Genomic DNA, 25,845 nt, shown 5'->3' with positions numbered 1-25,845 from the left:
CAGGTTAATCTTTCCAAGCTAGTTTCTCTCCTCTGTAAGAGGAGGACACCAACAGTCTGCCTCTTAGGGAAGATTCCTTGGGTTCATCCACAGAGAACAGTGGTTTCCATCCAGGGGCCACTCTGCTCCCTGGGAGACATTTGGCAGTATCTGCAAACATTTTTGGTTGCCACATGAGATGGGAGGCATGCTACAGGTACCTCCAGGGTAGAGGCCAGGGATGCTGCTAAACTACAAGGCACAGGATGAATCCCTGAATAAAGAGTGATCCAAGTTGGTTCTTTTCAAGGATAAAGCAACTTAATAAACCCTTAGCCAAACTTACCAAAAGAAGCAATGAAAAGACCCATATCAATGCAACTAGAAATGAAAAAGAAGAAATCACAATGGACACTGCTGAAATCCAGAGGATTATAAGAATATACTTTGAAAACCCGTATTCCAGTAAATTGGAGAATTTAGAAGAAATGGATAAATTCCTAGACACATATGAATTACCAAAACAGAACCAAGAAGATATAAAAACCCTGTACACACCAATAAGAGGCAGTGACTTTGAGGCAGAAATAAAGACTCCACTGTCTTAGTTACTTTCTCATTCCTGGAACAAAATACCCAACATCCCCAAGTTAAAGGAGCAAAGGTGTATTTTAGTTCACAGTTTTAATTCAGTCTATAGTGAGCTGAATCTAAGACAGGGCAGCATGGCAGAGGGGTATTGCAGAGGACAAATAATCCATGGCAGGGTAGGCAGGAAGCAGCAAGCCTGTCTTCCATCTTTCCCTTTATATTCCATCCAGGCTACAAGCCTATTGGTTGGTGCCACCCACACTCAGAGTGGGTCTTCTAGGGCCGGGGATTTAGCTCAGTGGTTTTGCCGCCTGTTGTGCAAGTGCAAGGACCCAAGTTCAATCCCTGGTACCAAAAAAAAAAAAAAAAAAGTGGGTCTTCCCTCTTCAGTAAGTCCATCATCTATACCTAGAACTAGCCTAAACCAATAAGTGGATTAATCCAGTATCACACACCCATGATCCAGTATTGCACACCCATGATACAGTCACACCCAAAAGCCCCACCTATGAGTACATGAGGCTTTGGAGGTACCTCTAGATATAAGCCATAACACCTACCAAGGAAAGCCCAGGACCCAGTGGATTCACGACCAAATTTTACCAGAACTTCTGGGAAGAATTAATGACAACCTTCAAACTCTTCCATGAAATTAAAAGGGAAGAATCACTGCCAAACTCATTCTCCTTAAGCTAGCATTACTCTGATACCAAAACCGAACAAGGACTTAACAACAACAAAAAAGAAAACTACAGGCCAATTTCCTAAACACAGATGCAAAACTCTTCAACAAGATACATCCAAACAGAGTACAATAAGTTGTTAAAAAGATCATACATCATAACCAAGTCAGCTTCATCTCAGGGATGCAAGGATGATTCACCATATGTAAATCAATAAATGTAATACATCAATAAAGAGAAGTAAGGGTAAAAATTATACAGTTAGGCTGGGGATTTAGCTCAGTGGTTCCAGTGGCTGCCTCACAAGCGCAAGGTCCCGAGTTCGATCCCTGGTACAACAACAACAACAAAAAATTATACAGTCATGTCAATAGATGCAGAAAAAGCCTTTGACAAAATCCAGCATCCATTCATGATTAAAACCTTGATGAAAATAGATATAGAAGAACCTTACCTTAAACTGGTAACAGCCATTTATGACAAACTACTGCCAACATCATACTAAATAGGGAAAAATTAAAAACTTTCCCTCTAACATAAGGAAGAAGACAAGTGTGTGCATTGTCACTGTTCCTGTTCAGTATACTACTTGAAACTAGACAGAGCAGTCAGGCAAGAGAAAGAAATAAAGGGATTCAAATAGGAATGGAAGAAGCCAAATTATTATTATTTGCAGGTGACTTGATCCTTTACATAGAAGATCCAAAAACTCTAAGAAGACTCTTAGAACTGAAAACAAATTTAGCAAAGTGGCAGCATACAAAATGAACACACAAAAAGCAATAGCGTTCCTATCACCAAGAATGAACCCACTGACAAGGAAAATAGGAAAACAATCTCATTCACAATAGCTTCAAAAGATTAAATATCTAGGAATTAACCTAACCAAAGAAATGAAAGACCTCTAAATTATATTGCTCTGAAAAAAGAGATAGAAGACATTAGAAAATGGAAAGACATCTCCTGTTCTTGGATAGACAGAACCAATATTGTCAAAATGGCCATATTACCAAAAATGATATATAGATTTAATGCAATCCCAATCAAAATGTTACTGGCATTTTTTCCCACAGAACTAGAAAAAAACTCAATTCTAAAATGTATATGGAACCAGAAGAGATCCAAAATAGCCAAAGCAATTCTAAGCAACAACATGAGCCAGGTGGGATCACAATCACAGACTACAAGTTACACAACAAAGCCACCACTAATAAAAACAGCACGTTACTGGCACAAAAACGGACACGTTGATCAATGGACTAGAGGATGTAAAAACAACCCCAAGCACCTTCAGGCATCTGATTTTTTGACAAAGGAGCCAATAATATATGCTAGAGGAAAGAAAGCTTCTTTAACAAATGCTGGTGAGAAAACTTGTTACCCATGTGCAGAAGAATGAGTCTAGGGCCAGGGATTTAGCTCAATGATTCCAGTGCCTGCCTCGCAAGAGCAAGGTCCCGAGTTTGATCCCTGGCACCAAAAAGAAAAAAAAAAAAAGAAGAATGAGTCTAGATTCATATCTCTCACCTTGTACTAAAATCAAATCAAAATGAATCAATGACTTTTATGTAAAAACAGAAACACTGAATCTGCTGGAATAAAAAATTGGTAAAACCCTTGAAGAGATGGGCATAGATAAGGACTTCCTGAACAGAACCCCAGGTGCACAAGACATAAAACCAGGAATCAATAAATGGAATCACATCAAATTAAAAGCTTCTGCACAGCAAAGGAAACAACCAACAGAGTCAACCTGCAGAATGAGAAAACCATTTTGCCAGCTGCTTCTCAGAAAGAGGACTAATATCTAGAATATTAAAAAATTAGACCCCTGAAATAAAAGACCCAGTCAAAAAATGGGCAGTTGAAATGAATAGACACTTCTCAGAAGAAGAGGTTCAAATAGCCAATAAACACATGAAAAACATTCAGCGTCTTTGGCCATTAGAGTAAATGCAAATCAAAACAACACTGAGATTCTACCTTACTCCAATAAGAATGCCTATCATCAAAGACTCCAAAAACACCAAATGTTGGTGAGGTTGTGAGGAACCTTCTAGATTGTTGGTGGGAATGTAAAAGAGTTCAACCAATATGGAAATCAGTATGGAGATTATTCCAAAAAACTGAAAGTAGAAATTCCATTTGACACAGCTATACCTCTTCTGAGTATCTTTCCACAAAAATTAAAGATATCATATTACAGAAAAAGAAAATGTGACATATATGTATATATATCATAGTATAATATATCATATATATCATATATGTGGTATATATCATATATCATAATATGATATATATTTCTCAGCCATATATATGATATATATGTGATATATATGATATGTATATTTCTCAGCCATATATATATGATATATATATTTCTATATATATATTTCTCAGCCATAAAGAAGGATAACATTTGAGTCATTTATAGGAAAATGGATGGATTTTGAGATCATAATACTAAGTGAAATAAGCCAGTCCTTTACTGCATGGTTTCTGTAATATGAGAAACCCAAAACAAAAATAATTTGAGGAGCAAAATAGAAGAGACGTATTAAAAAACAAGTAGACAGGAAGGGAATCTGGGGAAGGGGGGGGAGATAAAACTGATCAAGATGTGATATGTATATGTATCAGTTCCCCAAGCTGAATGTAATCGGTGTGTGTCCCACATATAGTAAAAAAAATTTTTTAAGAAAAGAATGACTCAGTCTAAGTGTCACAGATGTTAGCAGAAATCCTATTGTAGCCAGGTATGGTGGCACACACCTGTCATCCCAGCACTCAGGAGGCTGAGGTCACTACAAGTTCAAAGCCAGATTGGTCTACATAGTGAGTTCAAGGCAATCTTGAACTACATAGTGAAACCCTATCTCAAAAAAAAAAAAAAACCACATATCCTGATGTAGACTATGGCTTTAGTTTGTTGAATGACAAATATCTATCTGTCCACGGCTGAACTTTTCCTAGAGATACTGATAGAGCAGATGACATGGACTTGTTTGAGATTGAAATGAGAAATGTATTCCAAGATGTCCATGATGTGCCCAAGGTGTGGCCCTTTCTGGGGCCCAGGAATGGTTGTTGGCTGCTGCATGACAATGACAGCAGGAAGGGCAGGCACATCTGGAATCTGGGCAGGAGGCCTGCTGGCCTGTGCTCAGCATATATATTTCCCAACTCAAACTGTGCTCTTCCTGAAGAATGTCAGCTACCCAAACAGGAGATGGTGGCAGCAAAGTGTGCAGAAGGAGGTCAGAATCCATTCAGCTACTGGCGTTCCCTCCTCAATAACTGCCAAAGATGGAGGAATTTTAAGGGAAACTTAAGCCACGTGTAGTGGCCTCATCTCTGCCTAATTCATCACAGTGCTGGTCTGTAAAGAGCCTCCCATGGGCAGAAGCCCTCTACACACTTTTCTCTTTCTCTCCCTCCCTGTCACCTGCTGTCTCTCTTTCCCACCCTTGCTGTCTCCCTTTCTCATAGGAAGATGTCTTTTCTCTCAAATGCAGGTGGCTGGCTTGGGCCAGGCACAAGCAGGTGTGTGCTGATCATACTTGGGTTGGTGTGAGCTTTCCACACAGGCCCTGAGCAGAGCAGCTCCTGGCTGGACTAGAATCCTCCTCTCTGTTCTGTGCCTTCAGGCTGGCTCTGGAGTGTCCAGGAATGGCTGTGACAGAGAGAGAGAGAGAGGGAAGTGTGTACCTAGTTCCTCTGGAGAAAGGGCAGATCCACAGGTTGTGGTCTCCAAGGCCAGACAGAAAGTCCTGTGTCAGCACTCCTGTGTGCACATCTCCAACACTTTCTCCAGCCCTGAGGACGAGGGCTGAGTCAGGGATGAGCTACCCAAAGGCTCTCTGATGCTGCGGTTTGTCAGGGCTGCACTAACTGCAGAGCAGCAGCACCTTCAGCCTCCTCCCAGGGCATTGGGAAGAGTAAGCGCCTGGGCAGAGTGGGGATGGGGAGGAGCAGAGAGGTGGAGGAGGCAGGATGCCTGACACCTGACACTGCATGGCAGTGCTGGACTAGGCCAGCCGTGGTGTCCCTGAATCCTCAGGCCACAGCTGAAACAGCACCTTTTTCTCTGAGCTGGGGAGAGGAGCAGAACCTGTTCCATAGCATTATCCAGAAGAGTCCATTAGCTTTTTGCCGTGAAGCTCCCCCGGTAGGACCTGGTATGTCACAAGAGTTCCAGAGAGGGAGGTTAGGCTGATGTCCCAGGCCCAGGTCTTAACCTATTCCAGCCTCAGTCTCCTTGCACCTTCATTTCCTCATCTGTAAAATAGGGTTAATTGTGCTATCAAAAGGTACCATGAATGTTTAAATTGAAAATTAAAAAATTATTACACTAAAAGACACATCAACTTGAATCCCCCTCAAATACCCCACCTTGCATCCAGCTCAATTATCCCACCATTCTTGCCGCTTTCTGAAGTAGTCTTGGAAGTCCTCTTTCATGTCCTTCTAAGGCATGATAAAAAATATAGTGAATGCTTCTGCCAAGTGCCATTCGACAGAAAGGCAGGCTCGTGAAAACATTACAGTGTGTCCTCATCTACCTTATTCATCGGATCTGGCACCATATCACTTCTGGCTCTTCCCTGAAGTCAAAATGACCATGAAAAGTAAATGTTTTGAATCGATTCAGGACATCAGGCAGCCAGAACTGCTTCAGAAAGTGGCAAGAACAATGGGCAAGTGTGTTCAAAGCAAGGGAGAGCATTTCAAGGGGGATTAATGACAAAGTGTCTTTTACTGTAATTATTTTAAAATTTAAATATTCACTGTAGTTTTATTTAAATAAAACTACATCATGCCTCCCACAGTGCCCTCAGCACAGCAGTGTTGTGGATGAAGTGAGATCTTAGATAAAATGTTTCCAGCAGTGGCTGGCATCTCCTTTGTGCCTAAGTGGTTGGATGCCTGGGGGCAGTCTGACAGGTTTTCCAAAAGTTCAGGCTCCCTGGGTTTTTTTGTTTTGTTTTTTGGTACCAGGGATTGAACTCAGAACCCCTCACTTGCCAGGCAGGCGCTGTGCGGCTGCGCTACATCCCCAGCCCAAGGCTCCCTGTTTTTGACTAGCTCCAAACAGCCTCTTGCCCCACATCTCAGGGTTCCTGCCCTGTGAAAAGGAATTATTTTACCTGCTGCTTCTGAGTCCCTGGATGCCGTGTGTTATTTGCTAAAACCTCGGAGTCAGCGAATGCGCAGGCGCAGTGAAGGCTTAGTGTGATCCATGTTCGGCAGCACTCCAGAGACTTGGGAAGCTCGGTTTGTTTAGACTTTTCATGACTCAACTGGTCATCGTGAAGGCATCTGATGATCTTGGATGGATCTGCCTTTCACCTGTGCGGTTTGCTGGGCCCTGCTGGGCGTGTCTCGGGAAGGAAATGCACCGCTCAGCCGGCACAGCAACCTCGTCATACCACGGTTCTGTGCTTGGGGTCACTTCTCAGACCTGCTTTGGCACTTGGCTGCTGAGGGTGGGGGCACTGGGACAATTCACCCAGGCCATCAGTTGACAGTGGGCCTGGTGAGCTCTTATGGTACAGAAGACACCGAGCTGGGTCCCTTAGTCACTTGGGACCTGTGGGCCTGGGCCGAGCACACTTGGTGAGGGCCTTGAGTGAGTGGCCTCAGGACCTGAGTCCCCCTCACCCACGGGGAGTCAGCGTCCCGTGGGCCAGCTGTCCTCCCCAGCGCCTGCTTGCACTTGAACTTCTCCCACCTCTGGACTCGACCGTCAGGTCCCCACAGGAGCCTCAGGGTAGCTGCCAAACCAGGTCATCGGTGATGGTGGATGGTGAAAAGGCTGCTCTCCCCCACTTCTCCACTCAAAACCCTGGGAGGCCTCACCCATGGAGACGGGGTGCACGGCTTCGTGTTTTACTACTATTTATTGTTCTTGTGATTTTAACATTTTTGGAGCACATCTTAGCTGTGAACTCATTTCTTGAGCGTCACTGTGGTCAGAATCTCTCCAGGGTATAAGACCAGGGGTTACTTTGATTCTTTTTTTTTGGCTTCTGCCCTGTTTACTTTATTAAAAATACTTCTCTGGTTGGGACTCCCTTTGTTCCAAAGGCTTTTATGGACATGGCCCTCAGTCCACTCAAAGCCCTTAAAACCAGTCTTTGGACATGAACCTGGGCATGAATGAGGCCACACAGACCATGAGTCAGCTTGTAAGGTTGTGAGGCACCAGAGAGCAACTATTTCAGACTTTGTGAGCCAAATGGTCTCTGTTGTAACCACTTAACTCCATTGTCATTATATGTCTTTGTCAACCAGCCATGGACAATACAGAAACTAATAAAACTTTATTTAAACAGCAGCCAGAATTGAGCCTGCGTCCATAGGTTACTGAGCCCCAGTGTAGATAATGGGACTCTGTTCTAATAGGAATTTAGCTTCTGTAAATCTAAAATATGAGTACTCGTTTCAGCCTTTTTCTGCCGCTTTGTGTGGCCCCCTAGAGCAGCAGTTGGCAAACTGAGCCCTGCAGATCAAATCTCACTAGTTGTCTGTTGTATAAAGTTTTATTGGCACACAGCTAGGCCTGTTTGTTTCTCTATTGCCTGTGGCTTCTTTCCCTTACAGTGAACAGTTGAGTGGTTACAACTGAGACTCCAAAGCCTAAAGTATTTATTGACCAGCCTTTTCTAGAAAAGGTTTGCTGTCTACTGCCCTAGAAGGTTAAAAGAATGGCTGGCTAAAAAGTAGCCTTTTTTCACACATATGAACCATGTTAAAACTAGCCTCTCCAGCTGAGCACAGTAGCATATACTTGTAATTCCAGCCACTCAGCAGGCAGAGGCAGGAGGATCAACTTAGCAAGACCCTGTCTTAAATAATAATAATAATAACAATAATAATAATAATAGGTCTGGGGTGTGGCTCTTAGTGGTAGAGCATTTGCCTAGCTTGTGTGAGTCCTGGGTTTAATCTTCAGAACTGGCCCCCCAAAAGAACAAATAACAACAAAGGCTAGCTCTTCCAAACTCACTTTCTTAAAACTTTATTCTCAAGTTCTCTTGTTTAGTCATTCATATATATATATATATATATATATATATATAAAATTTTTTTTTTTTTTTGGTGCTAGAGGTTGAACTCGGGACCTTGCACTTGCGAGGCAGGCAGCAGCACCACTGAGCTAAATCCCCAGACCTCGTTCATATATTTTTGATGTTATTCTCTGAGCTCTGCTTTTTTCCAAAATTCTAGACTAGTGTTTTTAAACAAGTTTTTACCATGATCCTCAGTAAGCAACATATTTCATTTTACACACATGTAACAAACACGCACATCCCCACCCCTACCCAAAACACATATATAACTGAAAGTTTCCAGAAACAATCCTTATCCTTACTATATGTGATAAGCTTGTATGTTTCCTACTGACATCAGTCAGGATAGGCTTGATGATGCCACAGTAATGAATAACCCCAAGTCTAAGTGACTTAAATCAACAAGCTTTTATTATTGCTCCTGCTTCATTCCATCCTGGGTCATCTGGGAATTCCAAAACTATAGAACATCACATACTGGCTCTCCAAGCAACCATCCAGAGGGACAATCACTGTTTCCTCTAACCTTTCTTTGGCCAATTCAAATCATGTGACTATGACTTTAAATAGGATGAAGAAGTACAGTCCTACAGTGGACTCAGAAAGAGAACCCAAAATACTTGATAAACAGCATGAATGAAATATCCTGTTATTCTACCCCAGGAGGTGGCAAACTTTCTGTAAAGGACCAGATAATAAATGTGTTTAACCCCCCAAATTAAAAGACCCAATTCAAAAATGGGCATCTGAAATGAACAGATATTTCTCAGACAAAGAAGTAAAAGCAGCAAATAAACATATGAAAAAAGGTTCAACATCACTGGTCATTCGAGAGATGCAGATGAAAACAACACTGAGATTCCACCTCACCCCAGAAAGAATGGCTGCTATCAAGAAATCAACCAATAACAAATGCTGGCGGGGGTGTGGAGAGAAAGGAACCCTTCTCCATTGTTGGTGGGAGTGCAGACTGGTGCAACCACTGTGGAAATCAGTGTGGAGATACCTCAAAGAACTAGGGCTGGAAGTCCCATTTGACCTAGCTGTTCCCCTGCTGGGTTTTTTCCCCAAAAGAATTAAAAGAATCATACCACAGAAATATATGTGCACCCATGTTTATAGCGGCACAGTTTGTCATAGCTAAAGCTTGGAAACAGCCCAAGTGCCCATCAGCTGGAAACTGGATAAAGATGTGGTTTTTTTAATAAAATGGAGTACTGCTCAGCCATAAAGAATGAAAAGCTAGAGTCATTTATAGCTAAATGGATGCATATCGAGGCCATACTCTTAAGTGAAATAAATAGGACACACATGTGTAAATACTGAATAGTTCCTCTAGTGTGAGAAACTGAGAGTGTAAATAAGGATTAAAAGGGTTAATAACTAATAATTGATACTTTGAAATAGGAAAAGGTCCAAAGGGGTAGGGGTGGTGGGAGGAGATGGGGAAAGGAAAGAATGGAAAGGAAAAATTATGAGAAAAGAAAAAAAATGGAAACAAAGTCTATGTAAATGGGAAGGGTGGAGGGGTGAATGGAGGACAGGTAATGGGGAAAAAATAAGAACCAAGATACATCATATACAGGTACAAGCACCGAATGATAAATGTAAACTTATTGTATACCTAAAATGTACCAATGAAAGAATTTAAGGAAAAAATAAATAAATAAAATAAATAAATGTGTTCAGCTTTGTGAGCTGTACAGTCTCTGTCACATTACTTATTTCTGCTCTTATAACACAAAAGCATCCATAAACAACATGTAAACAAATGGGTACATCTGTGTTCCAATAAAACTTTATTTATAAAAATAGGCAACAGTCTGAGTTTGATGTATGGGCTATGGTTTGTCAACCCTTGTCTACTCTGTTTCATTTTTGTAAAGTTGCTGGGCACAACTTACTAAGCTGAGTTCACTAACCCACTAATGAATGTGACGCCACAGTTTGAAGAGCCTCAAATGACTTTAGCTGATAAGGTAAGGACTTCCTATTTCTTGCTATCAGCTTTATCCTGAGTACCCAGCACAGATTTAGTGCTGAGTAAACGCTATTGAAAGAAGTCATTAAAAATCCTCTCCATGGGCCGGGGATTTAGCTCAGTGGTTTTGCCACCTGCTGCTCAAGCACAAGGACCTGAGTTCTATCCCCGGTACAAAAAAAAAAAAAAATTCTCTCCCCCTTTTTCTGCTAATAGCTAACATATCCAGTATGCATAATTATCACTTAATTCTTAAAACTTGGACCCTATTTTCAAAGTAATTGTCAATTCTGAAATTAAAGACACAAGCATGTACTCACTACTTAAAGAGAACCTTTTTCCTTCCAAGTTTCAGATTATTGCTCAATAAATGTGGTGCGAAAATCTATGGAAATCTATGGAAGCCCAGCTATTTCCATATCTGTTTTATTCACATATTCTGACTTATTATGCCAAGTGGCTTATATGTATTGTCTCAATTATTTTCTCCAACATTATAGGAGGTAGGGACTAATGTAATTCCCATTACACAGATGAGGAAGTTGCAGCCCACAGTAATGAGGCCAATATTATGCAGCTCACGAGTGGTGAGGACAGGTGGGAGAGGGTGTGTCTGACTCTGGAATATGGACATCTAAACCACTAAGGTATGTGACCTCCTAGGTCATAGGGCCCACTCAAATACAAGGTTTTTAAATCGCAGTTGAGCATGCCCTAAGGAGTCCGCTTGTAAATGTACTCTATGGTACTTCCTGGCACAACTCATTTTATCAAAAATTCTGAAGTTAATGGTGAGATCAAGGAGTAGAGAGGTCTTACTGCTTTAGAAACAGTCCTGTTAAATATGAAACTAAGTTGGGTCAAACCCTATTTTCACAGTCAAGACTTTCAGTTACAAGTGACAGAAAATACAACTCAAACTGGTTTCACAAGCAAAGAAAATTTAGAGGATCAAGGAACTAAGAGTCTAGAGTTAGGGCCAAGTTTAAAGATAGCTAGATCAGGGGCTTAGATGATACAGTCAGGATTCCAGGTGCTTCTGACCCTTGACTTCATTTTGTCTCCTCACTTCATTCATGTTACCCTCAGACTGCACATAGAACTACTCGGTGGGGTGGCTCCAGCCCCACAACCTCTCAGGGACACAGTAGATGCTTGGTTAATATTTATCTAATTACTGGACTGATGAAGATTGGCTTAAAAGTTGGATACTTTAGGTATTAAATTCATTCCCATTTTAAGATTTTAGTGTGTTTGCCTATGTAGGGCACAAAAGTTAAGTGGAAACAAATTGCTATGACTGCAACCCTGGCTGTGCCCCTGGTTCACTGGGTGACCTCGGACGAGGGTCTTGACCTTTCCCTGAGCTCCTTGTCTGCTGCTGCCCTATGCAAGAGGACCATCATTATGTGCATGTGACATGCAAAGAAAATGTGACACAAACTGAGCAACTTGTACAGGGCGAGTGGTGGAGCCAGGATTGGCACTAGGAGTTGGTTCTAGAGCTACATTTTCTCCACTGCATGTACAAAGTGCTTAACACTGTGCTTGGCACAGAGTAGGTGCGCAGTATTTGAAAGAGCTATAGATGCTGGCTTGTTTGAAGGTGGCCCAGAGAAATGGAAGATACACCATGTCTCACAAGGCATGCAGCTGAGTGACATAAAAAAGAATTTTTTTCCCAGAATCAGAAAATACAAAATTAATGTTTCCCATCTGCCCCAAATCAGCTGTATGATTGTGTTCCCTCTCAGAGGCTCAGTTTTCACCACCATAGTAATCCAAGGAGTCTCCCAGGACTTCCAGCCCTGGAATTCTAAGATTCTCAGACTTGATGCCTGTGACCTAGGAGATCTTAGGGATACACTCTTAAGTTTCCAAAACTCCACACTGGCCTGGGGTGCTAGAGGCTGTGAAAGACATCACTGGTGCTACAGCACTGGTGCCCAGGTCCATATTCCTGGCTTTCATAGCTGAGGGGCTGGAAAGCTAACCACAATGTTTTCCAGACTCCCTTGCAGCTAGGTTTCTGCAAGTGGGTCCACTCTGTGAGATTCGAAAGCAGAGGTTGTGGTTCAACAGCCTCCGCCACTCCATTGATTCTTCCACTGACTACTATCTAAAGAAGTTTAGTCGGCTATATGACTTTTGTAGAGACCAAGGAGCTAATTGGCAATTTTATGTGTATTGGGAATCATGGTGTCTCAGTCTAGGTTCCCCAGCTGACCACAAGCTAACAATTCAAATGCAAGTGCCCCATTTAAAAAGTGACTCCAGGAAACACTACATAGGTAATGAAGACACTGAACAGGGAAGAAAAGGCAAGCATGGGGGTATGTGATCAAGCAGGCTACTCTCTAGGAATTTAGGATTAAACCCAGTTGGAAACAGCTTACAACACATCCAAAGTAGGTATCCATCCCTAGGAACAAGGGAGCTGAGTATTTATACAGCACATATGCAGACAGAGCCCACAGGCAAAGAATTACCATTGCTGGCATCTGGAAGTTGGACTGGTTTTCATGAAAATGATACTTGCTAAAGAGATGTGGACAGAGCCATGATAGTATCTCCTTCCCAGGGCACCAGGCAACCTTTTTGCCTGTGAGGATTCTGACAACTGCAGATAGGTCATGGAGCTGGCAGCTGCAGTTTCCTGCTGTGTCCATCATGGAGCCTGGTTCTGCAACCAAGCAGCAGCTTCCTGGTCACATAAGATCTGGCTCCTCTCTTGAGACAAGGACCATGGCATAGCTTTGGCATTCCCTTAATTTGCCCTAGTGCCTGTGCCCTCCACCTCCCCAGAAATTCCCTGCATCATTTACTAGTCTCCATTAATCCCTCCTGCTTCTACCAGCTGCAGGGGGCTCTGCTTTCTGCAGCTGAGCTCCAGCTGCCTCCAGTTCTAATCTATATCCACTGGAAGAACCCTAGACACTCAAGGTTAGAAAAACATTGTCACTGTGGCTCTGGAGAGCAAATAGCTGTGCACTTCTGCATCAGGAGACACGTGGGAGCCGCAAGCCTCACAAGAGAGGACTCAGATCCTGGTCCCAGCTCACCCACTATCCATGGAATCTTGTCCAGGTAATTTTCCCTATCTGAAGTTCAAATGGCTCAGGAGGGAAAGTACAAGTAGGCAAGAGTGAGGGCTTCAGGATGAGCTGGGCCTGGCACAGCTTCCTGGAGCCCAATTCTTCACCTGTTGGAGCAGTGAATGGAGGTGTCCAGAGGAAAGCTCAGAAGCACTGCAGCCTCTCCAGAGAGCTTTCATTCCACCACCCTCCCTGATGTTGTTCGTTTCCTTCCCTCCTCTGAATAGCAGGCATTGCTATTGGTGCTGACAGTGTACAAGACTCTCTCTCTGTGCATCTCAGTTTCCAAAGGGGACAAACAGATGGAGCAAGTAGCCAGAGGCAAGTATAACAGGCCAAGGACGGAACACTGTGGAGAAGGCTGGAGAAGGGCAGAGGAATAGAGATGACAGGTTCCCATTCAGATGGGGTGGTCAGGATAGTCACCCAGACACAGACACGAGGAGGTGAGGGAGGCATGGTGTGTGTCTGTCTGGAACAAGGACAAAGCGATGCAGCACGCTCAGCTGGTGCTGGGACTGGAGAGGCAGTAAGGAGGCAAATGCCAGGGATGGAAGTGGCAGGGGCAAGAGCTGAGCCAAAGCCACACTCTTGGACTTCCACAGCCTCCAGAGCTGTGAGCCTTACATTTCTGTACTTCATAAATTTCCCATTCAGGTGTTGTGTTATAGCAGCAGAAAACAAACACTGTGCTACACATTGCAGGAAGTTTAGCAGCATCCCCAGCCTCCACCCACTGGATGCCTTTAGCAACCTTCCCCCAGTTATGACAACTAAAAATCTCTCCACATTGCCCAGAGTCGCCTGAGGGGTGAAATCCCCCCAGTTGAGGACCACTGACATAGATGCTGAGATCATGGGTGACATTTTTCCTTCCTTTTTCCTGTCTGTGGTTTCTAGATTTCCTTTGGTAGGCGTGGAATGCTAAGTCAGGGTGATGCAGCACATGTTGGGAATGCTCACATGAGTCTCCTGCTCCAAACCTTCCAATGAGTTCCCAGTACATTCAGCCTCACCCAGGTTCAGAAGCTCTGCGTGATCTGGCCCCTGGCCACTTCTTGAATGTGTCTCCTGTCCCTCTTGCCCTCTGTCACTTCATCCCAACCATGTCACTCTTTTCTTCAGCCATGTCCAGCTCATTTGCACCAGAGGGCCTTTGCATGTGCTGCTCTGCCCACTTGCTCTTCCATGCTCATCTTCTTGGAGTGTCTGCTCAAAATCACTTTCTCCAAAGGCCTGCCCTGTTCACCTGGTCATTGATATTCATGTGTTCCTGCTCACTATCCAGCCTCTACCCTAGAATGTCCAGGCCAGGAGAGCCGAGGCTTCGTTTTGTCAACAGTTGCATCTGTGATCTAGAACAGTGCTGGGCATGGAGTGTAAGTTCAGTACATGTTTGTGGAAGGAAGGAGAGCAATTAAGAAAAATAACATCAGTAATTCATGAACTTACAATAAAGGAACATTCCCACCCCACCCAGCTGTGTTTCCCTGTAAATTCCAGCGCATTTTGAGTTGTGGTTTAGGGACAAAAGATTTCCACTGCAAACAAGCTACTGGCAGCTAGCTCCCTTTGAGAGAACACAGTATAATTTTTGTACTGCGGCTCTCCAGAAATACCATGCTGGTGGGTAACCTTTGTTGAAACAATGGTCCTGGTATCACAAACAAACAAAAAATATCAACAGCATAAGTGACACTTCCTCCTCGGGGGCGGGAAGGGACGTGTGCTCCCCAAATGCCAGGGGACACCCACAGCCACCTCCCCTCGCGGTCCCATTCTCACCCCTGACCAGAACTGGGAGCTCAGATGGTCCTTGAACCGGAGCCAGGGGCAGGGCTCTGCTGACGAAAGCCTCTTCCTGGGACCCTCGGGTGGTGCCGGGGGAGGCAGGGCTTCTGGGTGCAGGCCCAGACTTTCGGCAGAGCACTTACTCCAGCTTTGCTTGCCTTGATTGTGGGGCAAGGAGGGAGCACCAGCAGTACCTCTGAGCATTATGAAGACCAGCACAGATCATGAGCGGCCTGAGGACATTTTCTCAGCCAGGGCTGGGACCCTGGTGCTTGCTGCATGAACAGAGAGAGAAGGCATGGCCCTTTCTGCTTTCTCTTCTTTTCTGTATTACTCATTTTTTCCAAGTTTTGTTCACACAGTCATTGTTTAATGAGCACCTACTATGTACCAGCCAGGCCTCACACCCATCATTTAAAATCTGAAGAGGTATAAAAACTTTCCTTAAGTCCCACATTTTTGGGTTCAAGTTTCTTGTGCCTTTGCCCCTTTATTTTATTTTTAATTATAAAAGTAATTCAAAGCTCATCATGAAAGGGTAAAATGACTGAAGTATATGAAGTAGAAAGTGGAGCTCTTTCTGCAGAACTTCTGTCAGCTGTTGGATGCACATCCTTGCTGATGTGTTGTAATAACACACGAGTCCACCTGCAGGCTCTTACAGCTTTCTTTTTTACAAAAGTGGGATTAGTGGTGCGTGCCTGTAGTCCCAGCTTCTTGAGAGGCTGAGGCAGGAAGATCTTAAGTTCAAGGCCAGCCTGGACATCTTAGCAAAATGTTGTCTCAAAGTAAAATAAAAAAGGGCTAGGAATGTAGCTCGGTGGAGTTCTTGCCTAGCATGCACAAGGCCCCGGGTTCCATCCTCAGTATAAAACAAAAGGTGGAAGGAAGAGAAGGAGGGAGGGAGGGAAGGGGAAGGGAAGAGAAGAGGGAGGAGGTGAGATTTTATACCCTGAAATGTACTATTTTTCACTTTGAATTATGGACATCTTTCCATGTTAATACATCTAGATCTAGTTTGCTGTGTACTTCATTTTGTGGCCATAGCATGGTCTTTTGTTTTTCCTATGCTGATCACCTAGTACAGGGATTGCACGCTTTTTCTATAGACAGCCAGATGTTAAACATCTAAGGAGATGCAGACCATACAGTATCCACTGCAGCTACTCTACACTGCCACATTGATTTCTCATGGAAAGATCAGTAATAGCATTCCTGGTGGACCGCTGTCTTCCATGTAGTCAACCAGGGCCTGGGCCCCTCCTCTCTCTAGTGGATCAGAGATGAGTCCAGCTGGCAGTAGATGGGAAGAGAGAGGTTCTAGTGGACCAAGGCTACATCTGCTCGTAGCTCACTGGTCAAACTGCAGTCATTGGCTTCCCCTCACTGCAAGAGAGGCTGGGAAATAGTCTCCATCTGTGTCCAGAAAAACAAAAGCTAGATTTTGACGTGTACAAAATCTTTGCCTCTAGAATCACGTGATTTAATTAAGGTAAAGCGGTTACAACAAAGTCTGGTGTTTAGGAAGCACTCAGTAAATACTCCCTCTGTTATTGTAAGCGTGGGTTTCTGTGTGATTCTACAGTGCTTCAATGCTCCAAGGCCCTACTGTGGGCTCTTTATCCCTGAGATAGCTGTATTGCTACCTCCTTCTTTACCACTTGTAATTGCTGATCAGCTGGCCAGCCTACCATTGTCCAAACTTGTTAGAATAGTCAACATCAAGTATAGTAGACTGAACAATGTTGCCAAAGATAACAGATTCTTTTCACTGAAAATTGTAAATGGTACTGTAGGAAGCAAAGACTTTGCACCTATAATGAAGTTAAAGATCTTAAAATGAGATTACCTAGGGTTATCCAGATTGGCTCCAAATGCAGCCAGGTATTTTTAGGCTGGGGGTGGGGGGGTGTGCAAAAGATTTCACACACACACACACACACACACACACACGCACACACGCATGCACAGTGTGAAGACAAAAATTTGGAGATGTTGTGTTGAAGAGTGGAGAAATGCAGCCGGAAGCTGGAAGAGGTGAGGGACGATTCTGCCCGAGAGTCTGGAGAGAGCACAGCCCTGGGGAAACCTTGACTTTGGTCCAGGGATACTGACTTTGAGCTTCTGGTCTCCTGAGCTACAAAAGAATAAATTTCTGTTGTTAAGCTGTCAAGCTGGTGGTACTTTGAGACAGCAGCAGCTACAGAAAACCAATATACCAGGAAGGTTTCTGAGGCTCTCTTCCAAATGAAGCACATCAGCACCTCAGTTTACACCTTGTCCCAAACCCAGTTTCTTGCCCTTGCTGCCACCCTTCCTCCTGACCAGTGCATGCGCTGCTGGAAAACTCAGCGTCTTGGCCTAAGATTTAGCTCAGTGGTTCCGCCGCCTGCCTTGCAAGCACAAGGTCCAGAGTCTGATCCCCGGTACCAAAAAAACCCAGTGTCTCCCTGGTCTCCTCCCAGTCACTCACCTCTTGGGTCCAGTTGTCACTAAGTTATGTCCATAGCCCCAGAGCCACTCTCCGTGTACTGCAGCACTGTTCTCACCATCATATCCTGAGTCAGAGCACTTGCATTTTTTTGCCTAATTCCGAACATTAGTCTACTAGAGGAATCCGCCCACCGTGCCTGTGCCCCTCTGCTGGCTGGGTGCAGTTCTGCAAAATTATTCCTCACCCACATCCTCCACAGGGTCTCCCTGTTCCTGGAGAGAAAACCCAAGCCCAGTCATGCTTGAAAGGGCCTTCAGTTCTAGCCAGCTCCCTGCCACGAAGGAATGAGTTAGGCAGGGAGACAAAACATTCATGGTTGCAACACACCTTTCTGATTTTGTAGAATCTGACCCCACTTTCCATAATTATGAAAAACAATGTCCATGTTTATAGTTTGTCACTTGGGGCTGTTGTGAAGACTAGCATTAAACAAACAAGAGACAGTTTTTCCCCCTAGGAGACCCTTGTTTATCTCTCCCCACCCAACGCAGAGTAGATGCTCAGGAAATGGGAGGGAAACATGGAATGTTTGTACAAACTGGACCTGGCCAAGTCACGAAGACCTTTCCCATTGCACGTGCATCTGTCACTGTGTACATGGAGTACTTCCCTTAAGCTCAGGGTCTATCATCCTCCGCATGTTGAGAGTTGGGGCTAGATAACTCTTTGTCAGGGGAAAGGGATATTGGGTTTTTCTTTGCCATCTGAAATCTCAAGAAAATGACTTCTAGGGCCGGGGATTTAGCTCAGTGGTTCCGCCGCCTGCCTCGCAAGTGGAAGGACCCGAGTTCGATTCCCAGTACCAAAAAAAAAAAAAAGAAAGAAAGAAAATGACTTTTATAAGGGCCCCTCTAGCCACACAGAGCACATCAGACTTAGTCCCCAGCCCAGGATGGGCATGAGATGTGTATAAGATTTGGCTAAAGGGACACACCTAGTAAGAGGAGTACTGGATTAGATCTCAGGGCATTCTGGTTCCAGATACTACTAACAAAAGTAGCTCAATGTGTTTACAAATACCAGGTGCTTTACCTGCATTATTTATGAAATCCTCCCAAGAGCCCTTCGGAGTCAGGTTCCCTCTGATGGATGAGGGAGCTGAAGTACTAAGAGGTCGTGTGGCTGGGCTTCTGCATTGGTACAGAGGTAGGCAGTGTCTCACTTGCTAAATCCGGCCCCTTACTGGTTTCCCAAGATTGTCTCCCAAATAAACCACTTGCCGGGGATCCTTCCTCAATGTCTGCTTCTGGGAGACCCACACCAACTCCTTGTCCTCTCTCATCTTTCCTGGGTGAGAACTGGGTCTGTGTGTGTCTCTGTGTCCTCAGGACTGAGCGCCAGCCCCATGTAGAGCAGATGAATCCATCATTTAGTCCTTGAAAAAGAAAGAGGTCAAGCACCTATTACAGAAAGGGGGCCATGCGAAGAACAGGCAAAATCACAAAGTCCCTGAACTCATGGGCTGAGACTCCAGCAGCAGCAGAACAAGAAACACAGACATAAGATAACTTTAGAGTTGGTCCCCTGGAGGAAATAAAATATGATGATGTGCTAGACCTAGGGTTCTCCATACTCAAGGGAATTTTTTTAAATGCTGATGTTTAAGTCTCACAATCAGACACGTCTGATTCGGTTGGTCAGAACTGGAGACCCAGGCACTGGTTTGTTTTTCTAGTCTCAAAATGGTTGCAGTGTGCAGAGAGAGGGCCTGGGCTGGATCAAGGGTGATGGTGAGGCCATGATCAGTGTTGGGCAGGTGGCTTTCTTAAGGAGATGGTCTCTGACTAAGCCAGATGGGGGAGCAGGAAAAGTACTGTAGCTGAAGAAAATGCACGTGCAAAAGCCCAGTGCTTAGAGGGAATGTGCTGCAGAGAGTTCAGAGTGAGTGGAGCTTGGGCTGCCAGGAGGAATGGGGAGAGATGAAGCTGCAGGGCTGCCAGTCCTGGGTCTCAGAGCTCCTTGGCCACATGGTTCAGACTGTCGTCTGAACACACAGTGGGCAATGAGGTCAGTTTGGTGGGCTGTAGCCACACTGGGGTGGCAGGGAGAATGGAATAGAAAATACCAGCGTGTGTTGCACACAAGGTCAGGGTGGTTTTTTTAAACTTTTATTTCAAGTTTGATAAAGGGGTCCACTGTGCTGTGGCATAAAATGGGTTTCTTGCTGTGAGTCTTGGTCAAAGAATTTGAAAGCCACTGTTTTTAGCCCCTGTGAAAGTTTGGAATTTAGCCCAGGGGCAGTGGGGAGCCATTAAAGAGGTTTTAGTGGGGGCACGACAAGGTCAGATTTATGTTTAAAAGTCTCTCTGCAAGAGCATGGGGAGCAGATCGGGGGCGGGGGGGTGTTGGAAACTCTTGGAGGCCGTCATGGCGGGAGGGGAACAGAGAGCCCAGAGTGGCAGCTGGCACACAGAGGGCCGCAGATAACTGTCACAGGGATGCATGCTCCTGCAAGATGTGAAGGAGCTGGAAGACTGAGAAGCTAAGTCCCCTGTCGGGCTTCCCTCCCCTCCCTGACCCTCACTCATCTCTGTCCTGGGACACAGGCATCACAAGCATGGCAGCCAAGGGCTCTGGTTTTAACACTTCCTCTTTGCCAGAGTCTGCAAAACACTTGCAAGCAACTCATTAACACCCTTGCAGTGACGCCACTGGGAGACGCTATTTTCCCCATATCACAGATAAGGAAACTGAGGCCCAGAAAGGATACATTGTTTGCCCAGTCACAGCTGTCACCAAGTTGCTTGGCTGGCACCATTGCGTCCTGCAGTGTTGGGAGCCACAGTGCTTGAGTTGGAATTCAGGAGGTATAAGTGATTGAGGGTCAGTGTAAGGATTTGATGGGTGATACCTTGAGTTAGTCATTCGCTCAGTGCAAGGAGTGGCTGGAGCTGGGCAGGAGGAGAGAACGAGGGTCATCTGCATGCTGCGGCTCCCACCCTGCCACAGAGAGTGAGCAGCAGGGCTGGGTTCAGACCCACAGAGCTGGAGAGCAGAGGGCACAGAGTACAGGGTTCAAGTGGGCCTCTAGCCCTCCTCCCTGGGCTGCTGAGTGGGATGGCAGATCTGCCCCCTGATGTCGGAGACTCTGCACTAGTACTTAGGGCCGAGCCTGCCTGCAGCCATAGCCCAGTTCTGCATGTGAGCTGTTGATCTGACCGCACAAAGTCAAACAAGAACCTGAGCTCCCAGGCTGGGTTCAAACCCATGGCCAGCAGGCTCCCGAGCAGCAATAGGAGTTTCAGAGGGGCCAAGACACAAAGTTGGGTTTCTCTCTGGCCCCTCAAATTCTTAATCTCTTCTTCTCATCTCTGACCCTCTATAGTGGACCCAAATTAAAGCCCCAGACCTGGGGAGCCATTGTGGTCACTGGGCTTAGCAGAACTCAGCCTCCCTGAGTGCTGGAAAACCACAGCCCCCAGGTGTGGGTCCCACTTCAGGGCCTGGGTCCCCATACCTCGTGGCTCCCGACTCTGACCTCCCCCGGCTTCTTCCCATTGTGGAGAACTGTTTTTCTTGGCGGGGGATGGAGACAGGTGACCCCACCTGGTTGGTTCTGGCCCAGGCTTGTTTGGCCTCCCAGCCACTCCAAGGCTTGGCCCCTGACTTCACCAGGCTTGGCACAGCCTTGCCCGCCTTGGCACCCACCTGCCAGGCCGGGCCCTGCAAATACGAGTACCCCTTTCTAGAACGTGTTTGTCCAGTCAAGGTTGACAAACTCCTCAAGCCACCATCTGTTGACTTTTGCAGGAAATTCTGGCTGCCTGGCTGCTGCCCATGTTTCTCTCAAACCTTGTCTTCTCCTCAGGGTGTGGAGTCAGCTAAGAGGGCGAGGAAACTGGCTGTGTTTGCAGAATCCAGTGTCTGCAGGCTGGCACCCATGCTGCCTGGGATTAGGCACGTGAAAGAGCTATAATTCCAGGAGTCTTTGGAGCACTTGATAATGCACTGTGTGTTTTTGACAATGACGATGATCTGACAAGGCAACCTCTTACAGTCTTTTAAATTACATTTGTTCATTTCATTCATTCGTTGGTTCATTCATTTGCTCAGCAAGTATTTGTTCAGTGCATATTCTGTGCCAGGTACTGTTCTAGGCACTAGGAACAGACCAGGAGTGGTCTGTTGTAATCTCTGTCCTCATGAAGCCATTTGCAGGTTGCCAGCAGCTGTGTGTCATGAAAATGCAGCATCCATTACAAATGGAAGACATGTGTCATTTTAGATGTTCCAGTAGCCACATTCAAGAATGTTAAAAGATGGCCCGGGGATTTAGCTCAGTGGTTCCACCACCTGCCTCGCAAGTGCAAGGATCCGAGTTCAATCCCCGATACCAAAAAAAAAGAATGTTAAAAGAACCATTTTATTTAATACAGTGTATCAAAATATTGTCATTTTAATACATAGGCAATATTTTTAGGATCAGTGATATGTTATTTTCCCTTTTTTTTTAACAGAGCCTTTGAGATCTGGGGTACGTTCTGAACTAGCCATGTGTCAAGCCAAGTGTGGCTCACAGCTCCTGTTTAGGGTCTATAGGGAACAGTAAGCCTTATTCAGCTAAACACTCAGCTGTTAACTGCCATGGTAGTAAGTGGTAATAAATGGTAGGGCACAGGAAAAACTAACCCACATGAGTGTGGTGATAGCAATGGTGGCATCAGGGAATGTTTCTAGGAAGCCGTGACAGTGTGTCATTTATGCAGAAACCTAAAGGTAGGAGAGAAAATAAGCATCAAAGACACAAGGAATAGTTATGCATAGACCCAAGGTGGCAAGGAGCTTTTAAGGGACAACAAGTAAAGTGATGATGCCAGCAGAGGTAAGGTAGTGAGGGACAGGCTGGAGCCAGGTCACCTGAAGCATGTACTGCAGCTGCTGATATAGTCATGCTTCACTGTGAATGACAGCTGGCACTTAGAGCCAATCATTGCTGGCATAGTTACCTTGAACATCTGAGCATTTGGCCCAACCAGGTATGTTGGGTGCTTCTGGTGGCTCAGCAAGCAGCCATTTTCTTTCCTTCCAGGCCCACACAGCTGGATCTTGCTTGATTGGCCAGATGCTCAGCCCAAAGAGAGAGGGTGAGTAGACTATGCCCTCTGAAAGTGATTGGGTAAGCATGGCCATGTGATTCAGGTCTGGCCAATGAGATATGGGCACAGATGGCTGCCAGAGGACGCTGGTAGAAAAGCTCTGGGATAGAATGAAGGGGGTATAAAGAGAGCCCCTTTTCATTTCCTTCTTTCCTGCAGTGTGCAGGTCCTGTTGAGTTGTGTCTCTCAGAGCTGTAGACATCAAGAGTTACCTTGGTGCAGCCTTGGCGTGGTTCACCTTTCTGGGCTACTGTCACTAGACGTCTTACGTGTTGTGATAATGTATGTCTTTGTGTTTTGCCATCATGTGTGTTGTGTGGACAGAGCCCACAACAGCAGATCTTGACCTAGCGTTTTCTGTGTTCTTCAAAGCCCTTATCTGACCTCACTCACACAGCGCCTCTCTGAGCCTGGCACCGATCTTATCCCCATTGTACAGACCAGTCAGAATTCCCACGCAAGCTTTGCAGGCGTCTCTAACCACCACTGTATACCACATCTATGTTTTTAATACATTAGATTTTAAAAGTTTATTTTCCCTCCCCAGGCAGCATTCATCTAAAACTGGCAAGGACCCACTGATTCTCTGCTGTGGGGCATTTTGTATTATGTTTAGCAGAATCTCAGGTCTTTACCAACTAGATCCACCCCCTTCCCAAATTGTGACAACCAAAAGTATCTCCAGACAGCAGCTGATGTCCCCTGGACGAAAGCTTTCCCCACTAAAAACCTCTGCCCTAAACCTCTTACTGCCAGCCACCTGCAAATCTCTGTTTCCTTGTGCAGTTTGTTTAAGCTTCCTGGTCCTGAGTTTCCCCTTCTGTAGAATGGGGAACAATATTATTTCCAGGATGAAATAATCCATAAATTTAAAGCAGCTAACAGTGCTTTGGGCGTAATGAGTACTTTCTCCTGGAGAAGAGTTGGCTCTTAAGGCCTTTTTTTTGGTCTGTCTTCAGCTAACAGAAACTACCAGCTGGATTTTACCAGCAAATGTGAATTCCATGATCTGCAGTGAAATTGACCAGGACATTAGCTCTTGGGCTTCAGGGACTCCATCTGTCTTCCTCCTCTGCTGGATTAGAGGAATTAGATCAGTGCTGTCATGTGATAGGTGCTTGTAGTGTTTTTGAAAGAATAAATGACTTAAATCCTTGTCATTATCTATATAATTTTTCCCAAAATTTCTTGTTTCTCCCATTCTTTCCTGTCTTTCTCTGTTTTTGTTTTTACTATTTGTTTTTATTTCATTTTTAGTAGTTTTTTGTTTTGGTTTGGTTTTTTACTTTGCTTTTACTGTGGCAATGTTTTTACTACCCCAGAAAGCCCAGTCCCTGGGAATTCTTCAGCCTACTGTCAGCATTTGAAGTTAAAGTTGAGCTAAGCTAACTTGGGAGCCTCAGATCTATTTTCGTAATTCCCTTAGCCTGTTTCAGCCCCACAATGCTCTCTTTTGGGGTTTGTTTAATTTTTCCCAGCAGGCTCTGGCTGGATGTTAAATGTGGCCAAGGGGATGCACTTAAGGCTGTTCAGCTTAGGCCTCATTTAGAATTTGGAAGTCCCTCCCTACTTTGTGTTCCAACACCATTATAATAAAATTTATTATGAAATGTGGTGTGGGAGGGATACAAAGGTCATACATGTTCCCTGAACTGTAACCCTGCAGCTTAAAGTGTACTGGGCCATCAAAATGACAACGTTGTTTCCATCTCTAAAGCCACTTCTACGATATGCATCACATGCTCTTCCATCCAGCCCTCTAATCTGAGGCATGATTTTAAAAAGGAGATCAACTCAAGAGGTCTTCGGTTGACGTGCTAAATCTGTGGGCACTAAACTGTAATTCTTTGTGAAGAATCAATTCTCAGATTTTCATAGCAAGCACTATCCAAGCCTAGGGAAGGTATTTACTGAAATCCAATGTGGGTCTGAACTGATTATTTTTCACAAACAGTCACCATTTTGAAAATTCTTCTATTTCCATTTCTCTCCTGGCCTGTACAGTAGAAATTGGAGTTTTCTACTTGCTTAAGTATGTGTATAAATAGAGGAGAATTTCTCCTCCAGGGTTGATTTTGACCCCGTGGGACATTTGACAATATCTGGAGACGTTTTCATTTGTTACAGCTAGGGGAGCAAGAAGCTATTGTTTTTTGTTTGTTTGTTTGTTTGTTTGTCTTTTGGTACCAGAGATGGAACTCGGGTCCTTGCACTTGCGCAGCAGGCGGCAAAACCACTGAGTTAAATCCCCGGCCCAAGGAGCTATTGTTACCTTGAAAGAAGAGGGACAAGGGTTGTTGCTAAACAACATATAATTCACAGATAGCCCCATACAGCCAAGGCTCACCCAGCCCCAATGATCAATAGTGCCAAGGCTAAGAAATTCTGGTATAACCTGCCAGGGATTTAGCTCAGTGATGCCGCTGCCTGCCTCGCAAGCACAAGGTCCCAAGTTCGATTCCCGGTACCAGAAATACTAGGACAGATGTCATTGCATCCTTCATCAAAATGGCTATTAGCTAAGTGTTAAACAGAGCCAAATCAATGTCTGTCTATCCAGCTATTTTCCTATCTCATTGTATGAGATAATTTGAATGCCCATCAGTTGGGGAAAGGTTACGTGAACATTGGTATGTCGTCTCAATGAAATATCACACAACTGCTAAAAAAGAACTAGGTGATTCTACATGTACTGATGTTGAAAATTGTCCATGACATTTTTTAAATGACAATAAAAATATATACAACTTGGGCCAGGGATTTAGCTCAGTGGTTTCGCCACCTGCTGCACAAGCACAAGGACCCAAGTTTGATCCCCGGTACCAAAAAAAAAAGAGAGATTAAAAATATATACAACAGAATTTTTAAAAATAAATGAATGCCTGTTTTTGTTGACATTAAGGAATTTTGTAGGCATGATAATGGTATTAGGCTGCGTTTTTAAAAGAAGTCTTTTTTGCTTTAGAGAGTCATACTGAAATATTTACAAATGAAACAATCATGGGATTTGCTTCAAAATACTAGAAGACAGGGAAATAGATGGGGTGGAAATGGAGCAG

General features: G+C 44.6%; 1 protein-coding gene across 2 annotated transcripts in view; it reads left to right on the top strand.

Moving 5' to 3' along the window:
* Eya2 (EYA transcriptional coactivator and phosphatase 2) overlaps nucleotides 1-25,845 on the top strand; it is a 230,915-nt gene that overhangs the window by 36,318 nt on the left and 168,752 nt on the right. The window contains exon 1 of one of the 2 annotated variants that reach the window (XM_021239042.2): nucleotides 22,743-22,774. The exons of the other annotated variant lie outside the window; for it this stretch is intronic. The gene's annotated coding sequence lies outside the window, so the exon portion shown is untranslated. Of the gene's footprint in view, nucleotides 1-22,742; nucleotides 22,775-25,845 lie in introns of those variants that run through there. 2 annotated transcript variants of the gene reach the window in all.

Source organism: Heterocephalus glaber, unplaced genomic scaffold (genome assembly GCF_053883595.1).
Source record: "Heterocephalus glaber isolate CG9 unplaced genomic scaffold, H.glaber_assembly_v1.0 deba00001673, whole genome shotgun sequence".
NCBI lineage: Eukaryota > Metazoa > Chordata > Mammalia > Rodentia > Bathyergidae > Heterocephalus > Heterocephalus glaber.
This window is presented reverse-complemented; position numbering and strand designations above follow the sequence as displayed.